The sequence below is a fragment of the Canis lupus genome, chromosome 1, assembly GCF_048164855.1.
Source record: "Canis lupus baileyi chromosome 1, mCanLup2.hap1, whole genome shotgun sequence".
NCBI classification, from domain to species: Eukaryota; Metazoa; Chordata; class Mammalia; order Carnivora; family Canidae; genus Canis; species Canis lupus.
In genome coordinates this window covers 73794102-73811400 of record NC_132838.1, presented here as the reverse complement: position 1 = coordinate 73811400, position 17299 = coordinate 73794102, and positions in this window count along the sequence as shown.

Below are 17299 nucleotides of genomic sequence, written 5' to 3'. Positions count from 1 at the left end.
CCCCCCCACCCCTGAACATTCTACCAAATACTAAATGAATTATGATGTTTCCTGCTGGGAGTGGCAGCAAGCACCACTGCCAGCTGTGGATGGATCCAAGGCACTGTCCCCTCTGAGTCTTTTGGAAGGGTCCTTCCTCACCTGTAAGTAGTTCTCTCACTTACATTCACTGCTCACTAGTCTGTTGAATACATGAAGGGAAACCTCTACCAATCTCTGGAGTTCTCTCTCTGTGCAGCTGCCCTCTTTGGTGTGCTGTCCAATAAACTCCAGCCACCTTGATCTTTCCAGATTTTTAGCTTTGGCTCCCCAGCTTGCAGGGCTCTCCTGAGTTCTCCATCCCCATGCTACAAACTGAAATCTCTTGCAAGGCACAAATCCTAGACCTTATCTGACACACCACCACCACCCCCCACCCCCCACCAGGGTCTCTGTCTTTTGTTGCTCAAATTCAACGTGTTGAAAACCATTGTTTTGTATATTTTTTCTGTTGTATTTATTTATGGTTTCAGGTGGTTGTGTAGATCCTTCTCTGCAACTCCATTTTAGTTGAGAGTGGAAGTCAATCCTCTGTTCTTTTTTTATTTTTTATTTTTTTAAAGATTTTATTTATTTATTCATGAGACACACACACACACACACACACACACAGGCACAGACACAGGCAGAGGGAGAAGCAGGCTCCATGCAGGGAACCTGACATAGGACTCGATCCCGGGTCTCCAAGATCACACCCTGGACCGAAGGCAGCGCTAAACCGCTGAGCCACCTGGGCTGCCCTGTTCTTTTTTTTTTTTTTAAATAAACTTTTTGTTCAATCTCACCAGAGATTTGTCAATTTTATTAGTGTTTTTAAAGAACCCCCATTTGTCTTTTTCACGTTTCCTTGTGGCATAGTTATTTCCTCACACATTTGTTATTTGTATGTTGGTTTTCCATGTTATCAATTTCTATTCATCAAAAGCATATACTGGAGAGACTCCCATCCTTATTAGCCTTTGGGCAGAATGTTCACACAACAGACAGTGGTATCCCATCTTGAGTAACTTGGGTGGCTTTTGTCTGGCATTCAGCATAAGAAGGCTCTTCTATAAGCCTGGAGAAATTTCTTGTAGAGCAATAAAATGCAGTATCATAATGCTAATCAAGTATTACCACCCCTGCAGAAGTCGAGAAACATGAAAACTCCACATGTTAACTTTTCTAATCTTCAAAGGGCCTACTCACTTGGCAAAGAATGGTGGGGTAGCAAGATGTGTATGGCAATCCATCAGTCACATGGAAATGGAGTCCAGAGCTGGGCTCAGCTTAGATTCAAGATTGGGAGCTGGTGCATTTACATGAAAAACATATGAACCCTACACTCTACTGTGTCCTGTATCAGGGAAGGCACACAGACTATCTTTGCTTCAGGAATTTGGAAGATTGAGAATTGGTGATCAAGAAAGTCAACAGTGATCAAGAAAGTCTTCATCATGTGAGTAGCAATATCTTTCAAACCATAGAATTGACTGAAATGTTTGTTAACTGAATATTTGAATTTCTTTAGGAATACTTCTTAAGAAAATAGTTCCTGTTCTCACTGATATGAGCATCTTTACTTGTTTTTCTAAGAAAGTCTGGATTCTTTCTCACAGAGCTCTATAGGAGCTCCCATGGCATTCCTAACACTATTGTCTAACACAAAAATTGTGCTGTTATTATTTGTATTCTCAGAATCTAACCCATTCTAACCTTGCAGAAACCCTGCAAATATCATCCCTTTCCTATCCAGATTAAAGAGTTTAGGACTGATTCTTTGATCAGGGAGCCACTGAAGGTTTGTAAGCAGGCAAAGTCCATGTAATTCTGTGCCATTAAATCAAGTTGACCACATCATATGTCATGTGACCTACACCCAAGAATAAGGAGCTGTGTTATTTTATTCTGTTCATGGCCAAAGTCCTACATAAGCCAAACATGCTGCCATGTGCTGCAGGAGATGCTGTGATAACTACACTATCTTCAAGGAGGTCATGGTCTGCTGGGGAAGGCTTACAAACAAAAAGATCCAATAATGACTGGTTTTCATTATTGGAATGAAATGTCCAGTTAATATATGAGTTACGGGGCTCTGTCTGCTGTAATTCATCAGACATAAGCTTTATGGATAATGAAATCCTCAAAATACTATTCCCATTGATGCTGTATTTGTCTTGATGAGCTACAGCAAGTAGGAATGGCCACTCAATTTCACAAATCCTCCAATGCTTAATAAGACGAGATTTGTGGTAGAGCAGGAAATAAAATCAATACTGGAAGTAGGAAGGAAGTGTTGGTCTCTTGTTGCTTTCTCTATGATATTCTAATAATTTTATTATACTTTCATATTAGTGAAACACAATAAAACAACTTTAAGGAAAACATTTTTATTGTTTACGTTGGTGCCATGTGCATTTATTACACTGTGTATATGTTAATTGATGCTCACTTTGTATCAAGGAATGTTCTAAGTGTTTTGTATATATTGTCCCACTGAAGACTAGTATCCACCCCACAACATACACAAGGTCATCAAACTTATCTTATAGAGGAGGAAATTAGTGCTTAAAGTAACTTCAGGATGAGTCATAGTATACCATGTATAGCCAGGATTTAAACCAGGGAAGTTAGGCTCTAGTATGTCTGGCTGCATCATGCTCACTATGCTGCCACCGTATATAAATCATAGATATAAATGTTGTCAGCTAAAGACAATGCTATTTCCAGCCATATGATTTGAAAGTAAAACTGATCACTTTTGTAGTAGTGCTGTTGAAATAATAAATATATAAGTCAACAGGAAACTAATAGTTTTTTTATCACACTGAAAACTTGTCTATTCCTTCAATTAAAAGAAACTTAATCAATAATGGCATATGACATATGTATGACCTATATGTATACAGTATAGAAATATAATACAACATAAATACACTTATTATACAGAAAAACAGATGAGATAATATGTACATATATCTCCAAAGATTGTCAACTGTTTTGTCTCATAAGTTTATCAGCTTCCCAACAATATTAAAGTTAATATTTACAAAGCCCAACAGCTTCTCCCTATATGTATATATACACATACCTGAACAGACACAAACATATCTGTACATACATACAAATATGCTTTGATCCACTGGGAAGTGAAAATCACGTTCCATTTAGTGCTATTCATGTCAATGTATATATGTACATAGCTTCTCTCAGTGGGAAGACTTTCACTTTAAAGGAAGTTTCCTCCACACACCTTCTTTCCATGTCTCCCAGCACAAAGCAAATTCTCTCCCTAAGGCAGATCTTTCATGCTGTCTCACATGGGTGCCCACTGAGCACATGTCTCCTTTTCTAGAGTTAAGTGAGGTTTGGATCTTTGTCTGGAGTTCCCAGGGCTGCCTGACTGTGGGAGTTGCTCCCAGATATGCTGATATGTGTCTGAATGTTTTATTCAATGTGAAGCCTCTTCTGGTCAATAAGAATCAATTTTTGCTTACTATTGAATTTCCTTTTTTTGTTTGTTTTATCAAGTTTTTATTTAAATTTTAGTTAGTTAATATACAGTGTAATATTGGTTTCAGGAGTAGAATTTAGTGATTCATTACTTACATATAACACTCAGTGCTCATCAAAACAAATGTCCACCGTTTTTAAAAAAAAAGATTAAAAAGAAGATTTTATTTATTTATTCATGAGAGATACAAAGAGAGAGACGGAGACTTAGGCAGAGGGAGAAGCAGGCTCCCTGGAAGGAGCCTGCTGCAGACTCTATCTCAGGACCCCAGCATCACTCCCTGAGCCAAAGGCAGACGTTCAACCCCTGAGCCACCCAGGAGCCCCAACAAATGCCCTCCTTAATACTTATCACTCATCTAGCCCATCCCCCACTCACCTCCCTTGACACCCCTTTGTCAACATATTCCAGTCTTTATAGAATGAGGGGTAAGTGTGAAAATTGTTAAGTTCAATCCCCATCTTTACTTATTGCAAGTTTAAATTTATTTTCAGGCAAGTTGGTTCAATATATGACTTTGCCCAGGGTGAAAGGCTAACAGAATGAAAAGAATGTCATTTTTCAGTCAACAGAAATAGAGGTAAATCAATCTGGTGCCCGCATGCTCTGTGAATGCAGGCAGATGGCCAGAATTCAGGTCTCGATTAAACAGATTAGGCCAAAGAAAGCACAAATGCAAACTCAGGCAAATTACCAAAAATTGCTGTTATTCCAACATTCCAACACACTGGATTTCTGAATATAAACTGTCCCCCCAAATATTATGGGTTAAGACTAGGGAAGAAAATTCCCTGGCTAACTCCAAATCTATATGCTTGACTTTCAGAGATGCAGTCTCCCACCTGAGGCTTAGCCTCATATACCAGGCAGGAGGGCTTCTGGACCTGAGTGTGTGTGTGTGTGTGTGTGTGTGTGTGTGTGTGTGTGTGTTCGAGCACACATGTGCCCACTGCAGATTCATCATGTCAAAGGCAGCACTTGTTCTGCAGGCCTTGTTAGAATAACCACATCACACAGTGGTTTCTTTCTAAATAAACAGATGAGGATTGCTGGCTGATAAGGCTCTTATAGAATTTTCTAGGCCAAATTCAATCAGCAGCCCCTGAATGCGGACATGCAGCTTTCTATGCTGGCTGGGGAGACAATATCATCCATCCTGTGCACAGACTCTGTAATTGCATCTCATTCTGGATTCCTGTGAAATAATGACCCTCTCCTCCCATGGTTTGCAGAACACATGGGGAGGAAATAACAGATCTGAGCTAACTGGTCCAGGAATTCTAACCATATGATGGAAAAATGTTTTGTCAGAGTTCTTTGAATTTTTAAGAGCCCCATATAATCTAATGAACAGCCTTTTCAAGATAGAGTCCAATATGGGGCCAGCAGGACTATCTGCCATTATTCCGATATCATTCTGCCAATTCTTTTATTTCAACTTACCCAGAAAAGAATCCAAAATATAGCATTCCTTCTTAGTCCTCCTCTGGCTTTCTTTTTGGCAAGAGTATAAAAGACATTTTCCCCTTAAGCAAGACAGAAAATGACACAATTGAAGAGAAAAATGCCTTGTAAAACTGCATTGTGTTTTCAACTTTATTAAATAAGCCAAAAAAAAAAAAGTGATTTTAAGAAGTCTGTTAAGCCACTGTTGGTTTGCAGATGTGTTGGCTAGTTGTCCAGCTGAGTGATTAAGGGGCATCTTTAATTTGTTTTTATGTTATTTGTTTTTAGCCTTTGCTCACAACAAGTAGCCACTTCTATCCAGGAAGTCTCTAAAAGCACTGAGACTCAGAGGTCCATGCTTTTGGCCAAGGCCTTGCCAGGGGAGGATAAATTTTCCTGGTTGAAAACTCAGGACTGTATTCTGATCACTTCCCTTGGGACGTCAGCAGCATGAGATTGATTTTCCTGCTTCCTGGAGAATATGGTCTTTGGGAATGAAGGCAGAGTTCATCCTTTTTGGCAAATCCTTCCTCATGATCCCCTGACCATTGTCCACCCAGATGTCCAGGTCAAGCCTGCTGGTGACAAAGCTCCATATTTCATGATTATCTTCTCTTCACTAAAAAAAAAAAAATATGTCCTTTCTAATATTGCAACTAGCTGAAAGCGAGGAAGTGATTTTACAACAAGAACTAATTCACATCGAGGTAAGAATGACATAACTGTTTTGAGAGATGCCACTTCCAGAAGTTTCTTCACACTTTAAGAACAGGGACATTTTTTTCCTTTGATCATTTCATTTTTGTTTTTTGAATATTATATATATTCTGTTCCTAGGTGTCACAACTTAGGTCCCAATTTTAGATTTGTAATATGTTATCACTATAACATTAATCCAAAGGGATAAATCTAAGTTTCCAAGGACTGTTATAGAAAAAGAAGACATCTCCAAATCCCTAGGTCATGCCATGTTGGAAACTGATTACTCATCTTGCTCTCACAGTATTCCTATGTATAAGGACTGAGGATTGAAAGCGACATCCTAAGATTTCTTTGAAGGATGCTTTCTTTGCATGGGACCCAATGGAGCAGAGCAGTCCAATAGAAGAGGGCATGTTCTATAGAGTACAATGAACAAATGTATAATATAACCCATTCTCTTCTCTGCTGGGTCAAAAGTCTGCTCTCTTCGATAGTTTCTACCATTTGTACCTCTATCCATGAAGTGACACAGAAGAGATTAATACAGAAGAGGTACAATGAGGCACCTGTTAGCACAGGAAGAAGCTAAGGACTCTTACAGCTCATGTGGATACAAAGCTGCATAAGACAAAAGTCAAGATTGGGGCAAAATGAGCTCCTGAAAACCTATGCATTGGACTAGATAGGGTTCAACATCTCAGAGATCCAAATGGTTTTCCTACTGGAAAATTTACTGATTTTGGCCCGAAACAGGAAGTGGGGCAGAGGCAGCAGCCACCGAGCAGATGACAACTTAAACATCTGAAGAGGAAAAGTCAATGTGCCCCAGGTGCCGAAAGTGTAAACATTTCAGAAAAACTCCTACAAGTTTGATAAAGTTCATGTGTGTCAGTGGAACTGTGCCCTTTGTCCATCTTCCTCTGGAAGGCCAGGAAAACCCAATGCCATCTTGGGTAAATTCTGTCGGGTGGGAGAGGGAGAGGATAGAACCCAGGAGAAGGAGTGATGTCTCCAGGAATCATTTTCAAGAACACCTTACGATAATGGGAGCAATATCTTCAACGGGGAACCAAAGATGGGGGAAAAATAGCATTGAGAATGAAGATTTATATTATTCATTTAGGGTAGAAGAGTATAACTTGGGGTTCCCAAACTTGTTCCCAACTATTTCAAAATACTTCAAAAACTCCTGATGTTATGTATTGCTATTGTGCAAATTCAAGTTTCCGACAAGGGTATTGATGCATCACATACCATGATGTCTCTGCTCTTTCATTCCCAAGATAATTCTTTCTCTCAAAGGAAGGAAGTCACTCATGGAAATCCTTTTAACTTTGTTGGATAGCAAATGTGTATTTATTCCCTCTGAAAGAATTTGTCTAAAGCAATATTACTTGAAGGAAGTTTATAAAGAGCAAACACAGATTGAAGTTTGATTTCCTTTCTCTCAATAATCTAGAAAAATGTTGCGATGTCAATGTCCTTCAAAGGTCCTGTCTCTTCTGGGAGCTGTGAAGTCCCTTTCTCTTTCTCAGGCCATCTGGTGTTTGCATTATGTGTTGTTGCAGTTTTCCATACCCATGACCAAGTCTTCCTCCACACTCCTTTGGGCCAGGAACTCCATCCCAGCCATGCTTTGTCCTCACCCCCCACTCCTTCCCTCACATATTTCTTGAAGCACCATGATTTCCCCAAACAAGACAATGAGCTTTTTTTCTCCTCTTTTTTCTTCTATAGAACTTGTAGTTATAAAAAAAAAAAAAAAAAGAACTTGTAGTTATGACATAAACTATAGTACATAAGCTGTATACATTCTTTATTTGCTTATTTATTCACGGGCATGGTTACTGTTTGCATGAATAATTTAATGTTCTTCATAGAATTATTCTCTTATATTTGTGCCAATAATGCCCACATTCAGTCATAACCTACTTCAAGAGAGAAGATATATTCTTTAGTTGCAGTTTTCAAAAATGGGCATGTAGAAATATGCTTTAAGATGCAGAAGGAGGGGCACCTGGGTGGCTCAGCAGTTGAGCATCTACCTTCGGCTCAGGTCATGATCCCAAGGTCCTGGGATGGAGGGATGGAGTCCCACGTCGGGCTCCACACAGGGAGCCTGCTTCTCCCTCTGCCTGTGTCTCTGCCTCTGTGTGTGTGTCTCATGAATAAATAGATAAAATCTTTAAAAAAAGATGTAGAAGGACATAGTGGCACTTGTATATTCATATGCATGTACAAAAATGTACCCATATATATTTTTACACATGCATGTAAATGGATATGAATATATATATGTATGCCTATTTTAATATCATCCTTTTAAAATTTCTGTACGTATTCCAAGGACATTCAAGTTTTGATTCAGTGATTTTTGTAAGTATAATTTGCTTATGTTCAAAGTATTTTTCTGCTAGGAGTACAGTACATGATCACACAATAAAGACACCATACCATTTGATAAGAAAACAATGGTGCTGACAATTTATTCACTCATTGCCTGCTTTTTGGTGCTTTTAGAAATTGATAATCATAGTATGGTTCTTAATGCTTTTTTTAAATAAATCAAACAATTTAGCCTATATTTCCTTTAAAGACAGTGCTAAAATGTGCACTCCAAACATGAACACAGTAAGTCATTTTTAAAAAGCATGCACTCATATACACAAACGCTAAACAGATCAGAGGTGCCAGAAATGACAAATGATAATTGTATTCAAATTCAAAATGTGAATAATTATTATCTCTTTTTCAGATATTTGCAGAAATAGCAGGGTTGAATATTATTTGTGGATGAAAGAATATAGCTTTATTTTCTCTGTGTTAGTTGGTTTCTGCCTCTTGAAGTAATATTACATTTCCAGAGAATCTGCTTCTCTACTTCTCCATTTTTCCTACCTTTCTTTTTTTTTTTTTTTTTTTATGGTTGCAATCTCCTGTAATTATGGGAAAAGAGTTTTTCCTGGAGCAGCAACTCTGAGATTAGTCATTTGGGAGCCGACCTGAGTATTCCCAATTGGTGCTAATAATCTTTGCAGTTTTCAAGACAGATTCAGCTCTGCTCTGACACTAAAAACAACTGGAAAATGCATGACTTGAGTCTGACAGCATTTGAATCCACTATTAAATAGTACTTAATGCTTATTTAAATTTTTTTGCCATTTATTTTCTGTCTTTAAATAATCACCACAGTAATTAAAAGCAGTTATGAATTACTGAAGAGTAATTCAAAATACTGAAGTCTAAAGAGCCAGTGGATTGCTTGAATAAACAAATGCCAAAGTTCAGGAGAGGGTCAGAAAGTTGGATGTTGTCTTTACTTTTGAAGAGTGCTGTCTTTTGGTTGAACACATCAGTCCTTAAACTGTCTGAATGCAATCTGAAAGGACAAAATGTTCCTCAAATTAGGTCTTCTTGTACCTCGTGATATATATTTAAGAAAATATGAATCTCCATATTGCTCAATTCTTTTTAGCACTTATCTGTGCTCATGTTTGACATTTAATGAACATGATCTTTGTTGTTGACCAGTCCATCCATCCATCCATCCATCCATCCATTATGTCCTCTGGATTACACCAGAGAATAAACAAACAAAAATATCTGTTCATGTGAAGCTTAAATTCTAGTGGGTGGAGAATAAACATAATAAATAAGTAAAATATACAGTATGTTAGATCTTATAGAACAAATAGAGCAGGATAAGGGGAGATCAGGAGAAGGCAAACTGTAATTTTAGATAGGGAACAGGGGTCCTGGGACAGTCTCATTGAGAAAGTAATTCCTAGGTAAAGATTTAAGAAAGTGGGTTAGTTAAGAGAAAGGAGTGACCCACGGAGACATATACATGGTGCAGAGTCCTGAGGAGGGAGAGTGAAGTGGAGTGATTGGGAGGTCAATGAACAGCCAAGCAGCTGGGAGTGGGGCCAGTGCAGAAAATGAAATCAGAGAGATCTTGGGGATTATCTAGGGGCTCCCAGGCCACTGGGGAGATCTTGACTTTTACTCAGAGTGAAATGGGAGTCATCGAGGTATTTTCAAAAAGGACTGGCATGACCTGTCCCCAAAGGCTCACCCTGGCTGCCTGGTTGAGACAAGATTGAGACAGGCAAGGGAAGGGGCAGTAGACAGGGTTCGAAGTGATGGCAGTGGTTCTGACATAGGTGCGTAGACCAGGGCAGTGGCAGGGAAAGTGGTGGGCAGGGGTCAGACCAAGTGCATCTGAAGGTGGGTCAGGAGGGCCTGCTGGTGGATCAGAGGTCGATGTGAGATGAAGTGATGAGACAGAGGTGGCACACCTGGTGGATTTTCAGACTGAGTGAAGGTGGAGTTGCCATCCACCGATTTTGTGTTCCTGTGTTTCTAGGACCCAGTGAGAAATTTCCAGAAGATGCAAACTGGTGTCTTGGTTCTGTAAACTTCACAGGATGTCAGAAAAAAAATCATAAAAATTAAATTAATAAAACAAAATAAAAATTAATACAATAAAGCTTAAAGTTTCCCTCATTTGGCCTTTTCTGGCCCATGTGGGAACATCCCAACCCTCACTTTGGGGCCCTCCAGCCACTGGTAGCTCTCCTTCCCCCACTGACGTGGCACCCACCTTTCTCCAGGACGGTGTTAGTGTTGGCCTTTGGGCAGCCATAGGAATTGGGTTTCTGCCTCTCTATTCAGGGCATTATTTTACCCTCTGGGCTCCACATGGATTCAGGCACTTTCTCAAATGTGTACCAGTGTAGGGAGGGGTGGGGGGAATGGGGAAGCAATGAGTTTACATCCCTGGTCTAACTCTCCTGTTCTCTTATACCACAAATGATGGAGACTTAATCTAGAAGGACATAGAAAAAACATTTGTGGAGCTTTTTACAGGGGCCAGGGCAGTAACATAAATGTGTGACCCAGACCAGGTGTGAACCCTAGGGAGTAAGTAGTATTGGTACAGCCAACGGAAGAGTCCCAGGCAATTGCTGCTTTATGGAAATGTAGGCACAATGAACCAAACCAAACATGAGCTGCGCCCTCAGGGCAGTCTGGTTAGGACCCACCCTTTGTTATTTGAAGTCTCCTTCTGCTACCCCTCCTGTCCTCACAGCCCACTGCCCCTAAGTCACAGCTCTTGCTACCTCCTTCCCCACCACTCTGCCACAGAAGTACCCAGGTTCTAGATGCTTTCTTCCTTCTGTATCTTGCCAGCTCTGCTGCTATGAATGCTTCAGGTATCTATCTATTGATGGAAAATACTTTGCATGTTTTACATTTCATTATTCACTTACAAAAATTTACCCACATACACTCCCTTCAGCGGGCCGCAAGGGAGTCTTTCATATGTCAACAGAGGAGATTAGCAGTTTTCTAGGTCGTTATGGAATGAAAAAGTCATGGGAATAAAAGGTACAGCATCATGAATATGCTCGGTCAATGGTATTAGAATAGCATTGCATGAGGAAAAAATAAATAAATAAAAATTAAAAATAAAGCCAAATGAGAAATCACAATCTTTTTAATTTTTGCAAATCAGGTATGCAGAAACAGTGTCACATTCTTCTTGTAATCTGATTCTCCTCACTACCAGTTCAGTTGAACATCTTTTCAAGCGTTCACTGGCCATTTGCACTTCCTCCTGTGGATCAGCTACGCACACTTCTTGTATGTTCTCTCTGGTCGTCTGTTTGTCTTTCCTTTAATAGTGATGTATTTTGCAGATATTTTCTGCTAAACTGTATTTGGCTTTTGTTTTTGTGTTTTAATGTTGTCAGTGATATCTTTCATTGTGCAGGAATTTTTCCTTTTAATATCGTAAAATCTCATTTTATTTTCCCTCTGGTTCTGCGTTTTGTGTCTTCCTTAGGAAAGCTTCACTGCATCAAGATTGTAAGGAGTCTCCTCTACTTTAATAAATTCTTAATTTTGGTTTTTACATTTAGCCCATTCTTTTGTCTGAAAATTACCTTTTTTTAAAGATTTTATTTATTTATTCATGAAAGACACAGAGAGAGAGAGAGAGAGAGAGAGGCAGAGACACAGGCAGAGGGAGAAGCAGGCTCCATGCAGGGAGCCCAACGTGGGACTCGATCCCAGGTCTCCAGGATCAGGCCCTGGGCTGAAGGCAGCACTAAACCGCTGAGCCACCAGTACTGCCCTGAAAATTACTTTTAATATAGTGCGAGGTATGAAAGTAATTATTTTCTTCAAATGAATGGACTAATTTACTAAAAACAACCCATTGGCTCCCACTAGTTTAAAATGCCTTGGTTTTATATTAAACTCTAGTCACTTAATTTAACAGCACTGTGTATTAAGCTCTGCTCCTTACAGATCTCTGTGAGCCTCACATTGACAAAAAAACCATCTGGGGTTCCTGCACTCTGTTAGCATTAAGCTTGGTTAAATATCATTAGTTAGACCTTATCTTGTTCAAATGTAATAGCTCCTTAGCTTTCTAGGAACATTTAATATCTATTAATGGTAGTTCCAACTACAGATGGTCCCTGACTTATGATATTTCCACTTAAGAGTTTTTGACTTTATGATGGTATAAAACGAAATGCATTAAATAAACACTGTACTTTAAATTTTTAATTTTGAACTTTTCTGAGTTAGCTGTATGTGGTTCAACCCTTTCACATGATGCTGGGCAGTGGCAGCTCCAGTGCCCTGCCAGCCAGTGATCACAAAGGTAAACAAGTGATACACTCACAGCCGATCTGTCCCTATACAGCCATTGTGTTTTTGGTTTTCCATACAGTATCCATCAAATAGCATGAGGTATTCAACATTTTATTACCAAAAAGCTTTGTGTTGGTTGCCTTTGCCCTACAAGAGACTAATGTAAGTGCTCTGAGCACATTTAAGGTAGGCTGGGCTAAGCTATGATACATGGCGGGTTAGGTGTAGCAAGTGAATTTTTTACTTACAATACATGTTGTTTTCAACTTACAGTGAGTTTATTGGGATGTAACCTCATTGAAGTTGAGGAATATCTGTATACAAGTACTTTTATATCTTAACAGACATTTTATCATACAATAAAAAAAGAATAATTGGTAAGAAGCTCCCAGCTTCACCCTATCCTCATTATAATCTAGCCATAGGTTCTGTCTTCACTCATGGAAAATAATTGCCCAACTGTTGGTGACATGGGCAAAAACATAAGTCAGGAGCCACCTATCTTACCCACAAGGGAAACACATCAGTCTTCCTTCTCTTTCCTTGACCCCCAACCTATTGAGGAGGAGTTGGAGGGAGGGGAAGAGGGGGCATTTCTGTGTGGCTACACATGGCCACAAACAAGGTCACTTCCCACTTCCCATCCACCCTCCTGCCCTCTCCCTGGCGGCATCCAAGTAGGGCTGGTGTCACAGTAGGCCCAGGAGAAGTGGGAAGGAATGTTTCAGTGACTTGAAGAATGTCTGATGAAAATAGAATTATTGTTTCAGTGCACAGGAAGAGATCAACTGTATTAGATAAATACATCTTAAAGTTTTCATTTGAACTTTGTTATGTGAGCATCAGGAGAACCACAGCAAGTTTTGTATTTCAAAAAAAAGGCTTTTCTTTAAGGCTCTTCCTTAGAAACTATACCCCTGTTTAAGCCAAAGTAATCAAATGGAAGCTTTAGGGTGTAATTGGAGGCTAGGAAGGAGACACACTCTCTGGAGTGATGTAACGTTTATAATCTTGAGAGGTTCAAGTCTTCAGCTTTTGCAGGATCTTGCTACCTCTGGATGCTCCCCCTGTGGCTACTGTGCAAAATGCCCCCACAGCTGGATTCATCAGTGGAATCTGACTAAACAGAATGGCTAAAGAAGTCTGTAACAGGCACTGAGGGAGGCACTTGATGGGATGAGCACTGGGTGTTACACTATATATTGGCAAATTGAATTCCAATAAAAAAATATACAAAAAAATTTTTTTTAAAATGAAGCCTGTAACAGAGGCCACACACAGAGGATGGCACATCAAATAAAGAGTAAGGAAAACATTTCAAGAACAGGGAGAGGCACTGCCAACTGCAAGACTGGAAATGGTGAGGGCCACAAGTCAAAGGACAAACTGTCCTTTGCCCCACAGTTGAAATAAAAAATTTTAACGAACTGTTAATGATCATCTGAAAAGGATGCCAACCATAACCTGGTCATTTGACTTGCCAAAACTTGGCAGGATCTGGAGCCACTAGGTTTGTGTGTTGGGGCAAGCACTCAGTGGGGCTTAGGGAAGTGACTGTCCTGTGTCTACCATCATGTCAGTATTTCAATAATGAACCACGCATAAAGCATTACCACTTATGTGGGTGCACACAGATGCCAGCTGACTATGAGGCCTACTACATGGCAAGAATCAGAAATGAGGTGAAGGGACTACAGAAAGATGCCTAGGCCTCTGTCGTCTGTGGACTACCTCTGAGAAGAAAGGATCACAAACCTGAAACAACACACCAACTGTACTTCACTGAGGCCCCCTATGTTAGCCACATTAGAGAAGAGGGGGCCCACGGTGTAGGGACCACCATTTGCCTCCAGGAGAGCTAGAGTTGCTCAAGATCTGCTGAAAAGAAGAATCTAGAGTTCTGCTCCAACCTGCACAGTTTTGTTCATTTCTAGCATTGACCCCTGCACGTGCCCCCCTTGCTTGCCCCCTGCAAATAGCTCTGATAACAACTTCTGTTAGAATGACACTTTCAATTTTACCATAATACTAAATAGAGTCACAATTTTTTAGTTGGGAATCATCTAAAATTTATATTTTCTAAAGATTTTATTTATTTATTTATTCCTGAGAGACACAGAGAGAGAGGCAGAGACACGGGCAGAGGGAGAGGCAGGCTCCCTGAAGGGAGCCTGATGTGGGAGTCAATCCCGGGATTCAGGGATCACACCCTGAGCCAAAGGCAGATGCTCAATCACTGAGCCACCCAGGCATCCTCGAAATCATCTAAAATTCAAAAGTCTAAAAACATTTTTATCCTCCTAACAGCTCACGAAGCCCCCCCCCCCACACTGGGGAGGGGGAGGGCCTCACGCCCACGTCCCCGTAGGTCGGTGGTAGTCTGCTACAAAAGGACTAGAAGTAGAGAAATCGCCGCATGTGTCTCCCAAAATAAACTTCACAAAATGATGCCCAAACACGCCTTTAAAAAAAAAAAAAATCACTAAAATGTACTGACGATCAGTGATTCCAGAGTTGGGATTTTCAAAGTATATTCAGCACACTAATTTTCTCTGGGAATGTGTTCACCCTTGTCAGTTTCTGTATGTCAACAGTGCTTTTCCTTTGGGTCATTCCTTGTAAATTATTGACCCTTCGAAGGGTTCAAACTAAATGTGTTCATTCGAATTATTTGCACAAAAATCTTCATAATCCCATAGAAAAACAAACCTTTATTTCAAGAACAGATTTTCACATTTAAAAATAGTACTTGGTTTTTGGGAAGGAAGTTTAAATACTGGGAAAGGTATGTTAAGAACTAAATTATCAGAGGGAAAATTAAGGGAAATACTAAATTGATGAGTATATTTCAAAGGGCTTTGGGCCCATAGTTCATCACTTCCCAACTCTCTCCCTTCATCCTTCACTCTGTGAGAACTCCCTCCAAGAAGTCAACCAACCATGTCCATTTGTCTTTTCTCATTAAAAGACAAAATTTCCGATTCGTTGAAGGCATTAACACTATAGTAAAATTTCCAGTGTCTACAAAGCCATTCGATACTCTCCATTATACCTCAGAGATCAATATGCTTTCCTAATTTATGTTTAGTTTCTTCTGAGGGATAAGTTTGAGCTTTTAAACCGTGAAGAGACTCCTCAACCATTTGTTTTGTTTTGTTTTTTTAAAGTTCATGGGCACCAATGACTATCTTTTCTCTTGTTTCAATATCTCTGTCCTTTTACAAATGTTGTTTTAATTTGAGAGCCCTAATACTTCTACTTTACTTATCTTCTGTGCCCTCAAGGCCCCCCGGCCCCCAAGTAGACAGGGAATAGATGAATTTGCTGCTTTTTCTTCAGACCATGTGAGCTCTGTCCTCTGACATGGCCACATGTGCCCTGTAGGCCTCTTACTCTTATTGTCATGGGGTTTTGCAGAGACACCCCCAGCCTCCCAGAATCATTTTAAATCCTCTTAGGCCCCAAAGACCCAGATTAAAGAACAGGAGTGGCTGAGAAAGAGAGGGAGGAAAGGACAGAAGGAAAATATTTTAATGGGTCTCTAAAACTTTAGTTTTTAAGCCCAAATAGTTTCTTGAAAGGAACTTTTAGGTAGGAGGGTCTTTCTTTTCTTTTCTTCTTTCTTTCTTTTCTTTCTCTCTTTCTTTCTTTCTTTCTTTCTTTCTTTCTTTCTTTCTTTCTTTCTCTCTTTCTTTCTTTCTTTCTTTCTTTCTCTTTCTTTCTTTTTCTTCTTCCTCTTTCTCTTATTTATTCTTTCTTTCTTTCTCTCTCTCTCTCTCTCTCTCTGTCTCTTTCTTTCTTTACTTTTTTATTTTATTTATTTTATTTTTTAATTTTCTTTCCAAGCAGCAGCTACGTCTGGTTGCTGGATCTTCAACTCCTCAGCATAAAAGAAGGCACCGAAGTTTCCAAGGCCTTTTAGAGAACAAAAGGGAGCCTGCCTCACACTGATAAATTACTTGTGTTAGCACCTGTAAGTCTGTTTCCCATTTCACTTCAACCTTTATTCACTGCTGATAACAGCAAAGGAAAATCCATCCTGACAGCATGTTGTGCTTTTACAGTATCCAGCAGGAAAGCCCAGCTAATTGTGAGTGTATGATTTTTTTCAAGCCCCAAATTTTATATTTAGTCCAGGCTCTGATAAACCTGCTTATTCAGCAGCTGCAAATCATCGAAGCATTCACTGCTTTTTGCCCATGATTTGAGCAAGATGGAATTTGTTTTCTAAAAAAGAACTTCTGCTAAACTGGGAAGTCATCACTGTTTCTTTGTGGACTGTCCTTACAGAGGTGTTTTTTACTGAACTGCTCCAAGGGAAAGAAAGAAAAAAAATAAGGCAGTTGGGATAGCAAACAAAGGCCCCTGTGCCAGAGTCTTGAAGGAAGGCAGTTCCAGAGGTGTCTAGTTTCAGGCCAGAATACTAAGGTCATAATTTCAGGCCATCGATGGCTCTCCCAGATGTCTTTGGTCAAGTTAATCACAGTTTGCCTGAAGGTGGAGTTTTCAGGTAATCCATCCTGGTGTAATTGTAAATCAAGAGCTCCTTCTAGCTGAAAGACAGGAGTTGTATCCCAGACTGCGACCGGCGACAGCTGACATAGGGCCCCAACCTCTGTCTTTTTAGTTTTGCCACTGCAGCCAATTCAAATGACTCTTCCGCAATTGCTGAAAAGAGTCAGAGAAGTTACATGCCAAGCAAGCATGTGCATTTACAGGCTTTTGCATACTCAGGAGTCCACCCAAATGTTGTGAGGACAATCAGAACTGCCTGGGATCCTCCACTGGGTGAGGGTTTGCATTGGAGTGGATGCCACAGGGTGAGTCTTCAGCCAGGCCTGACTGGGTACAGGGTGGGTGAGCCACGCTCTTGCTGCCGGGGAAGACAAGAGCACATTCTCCTGGTTCTCTTGCTTTTCTTCACCCTCCCACTGCTCCTTGGTCTGTGCCACT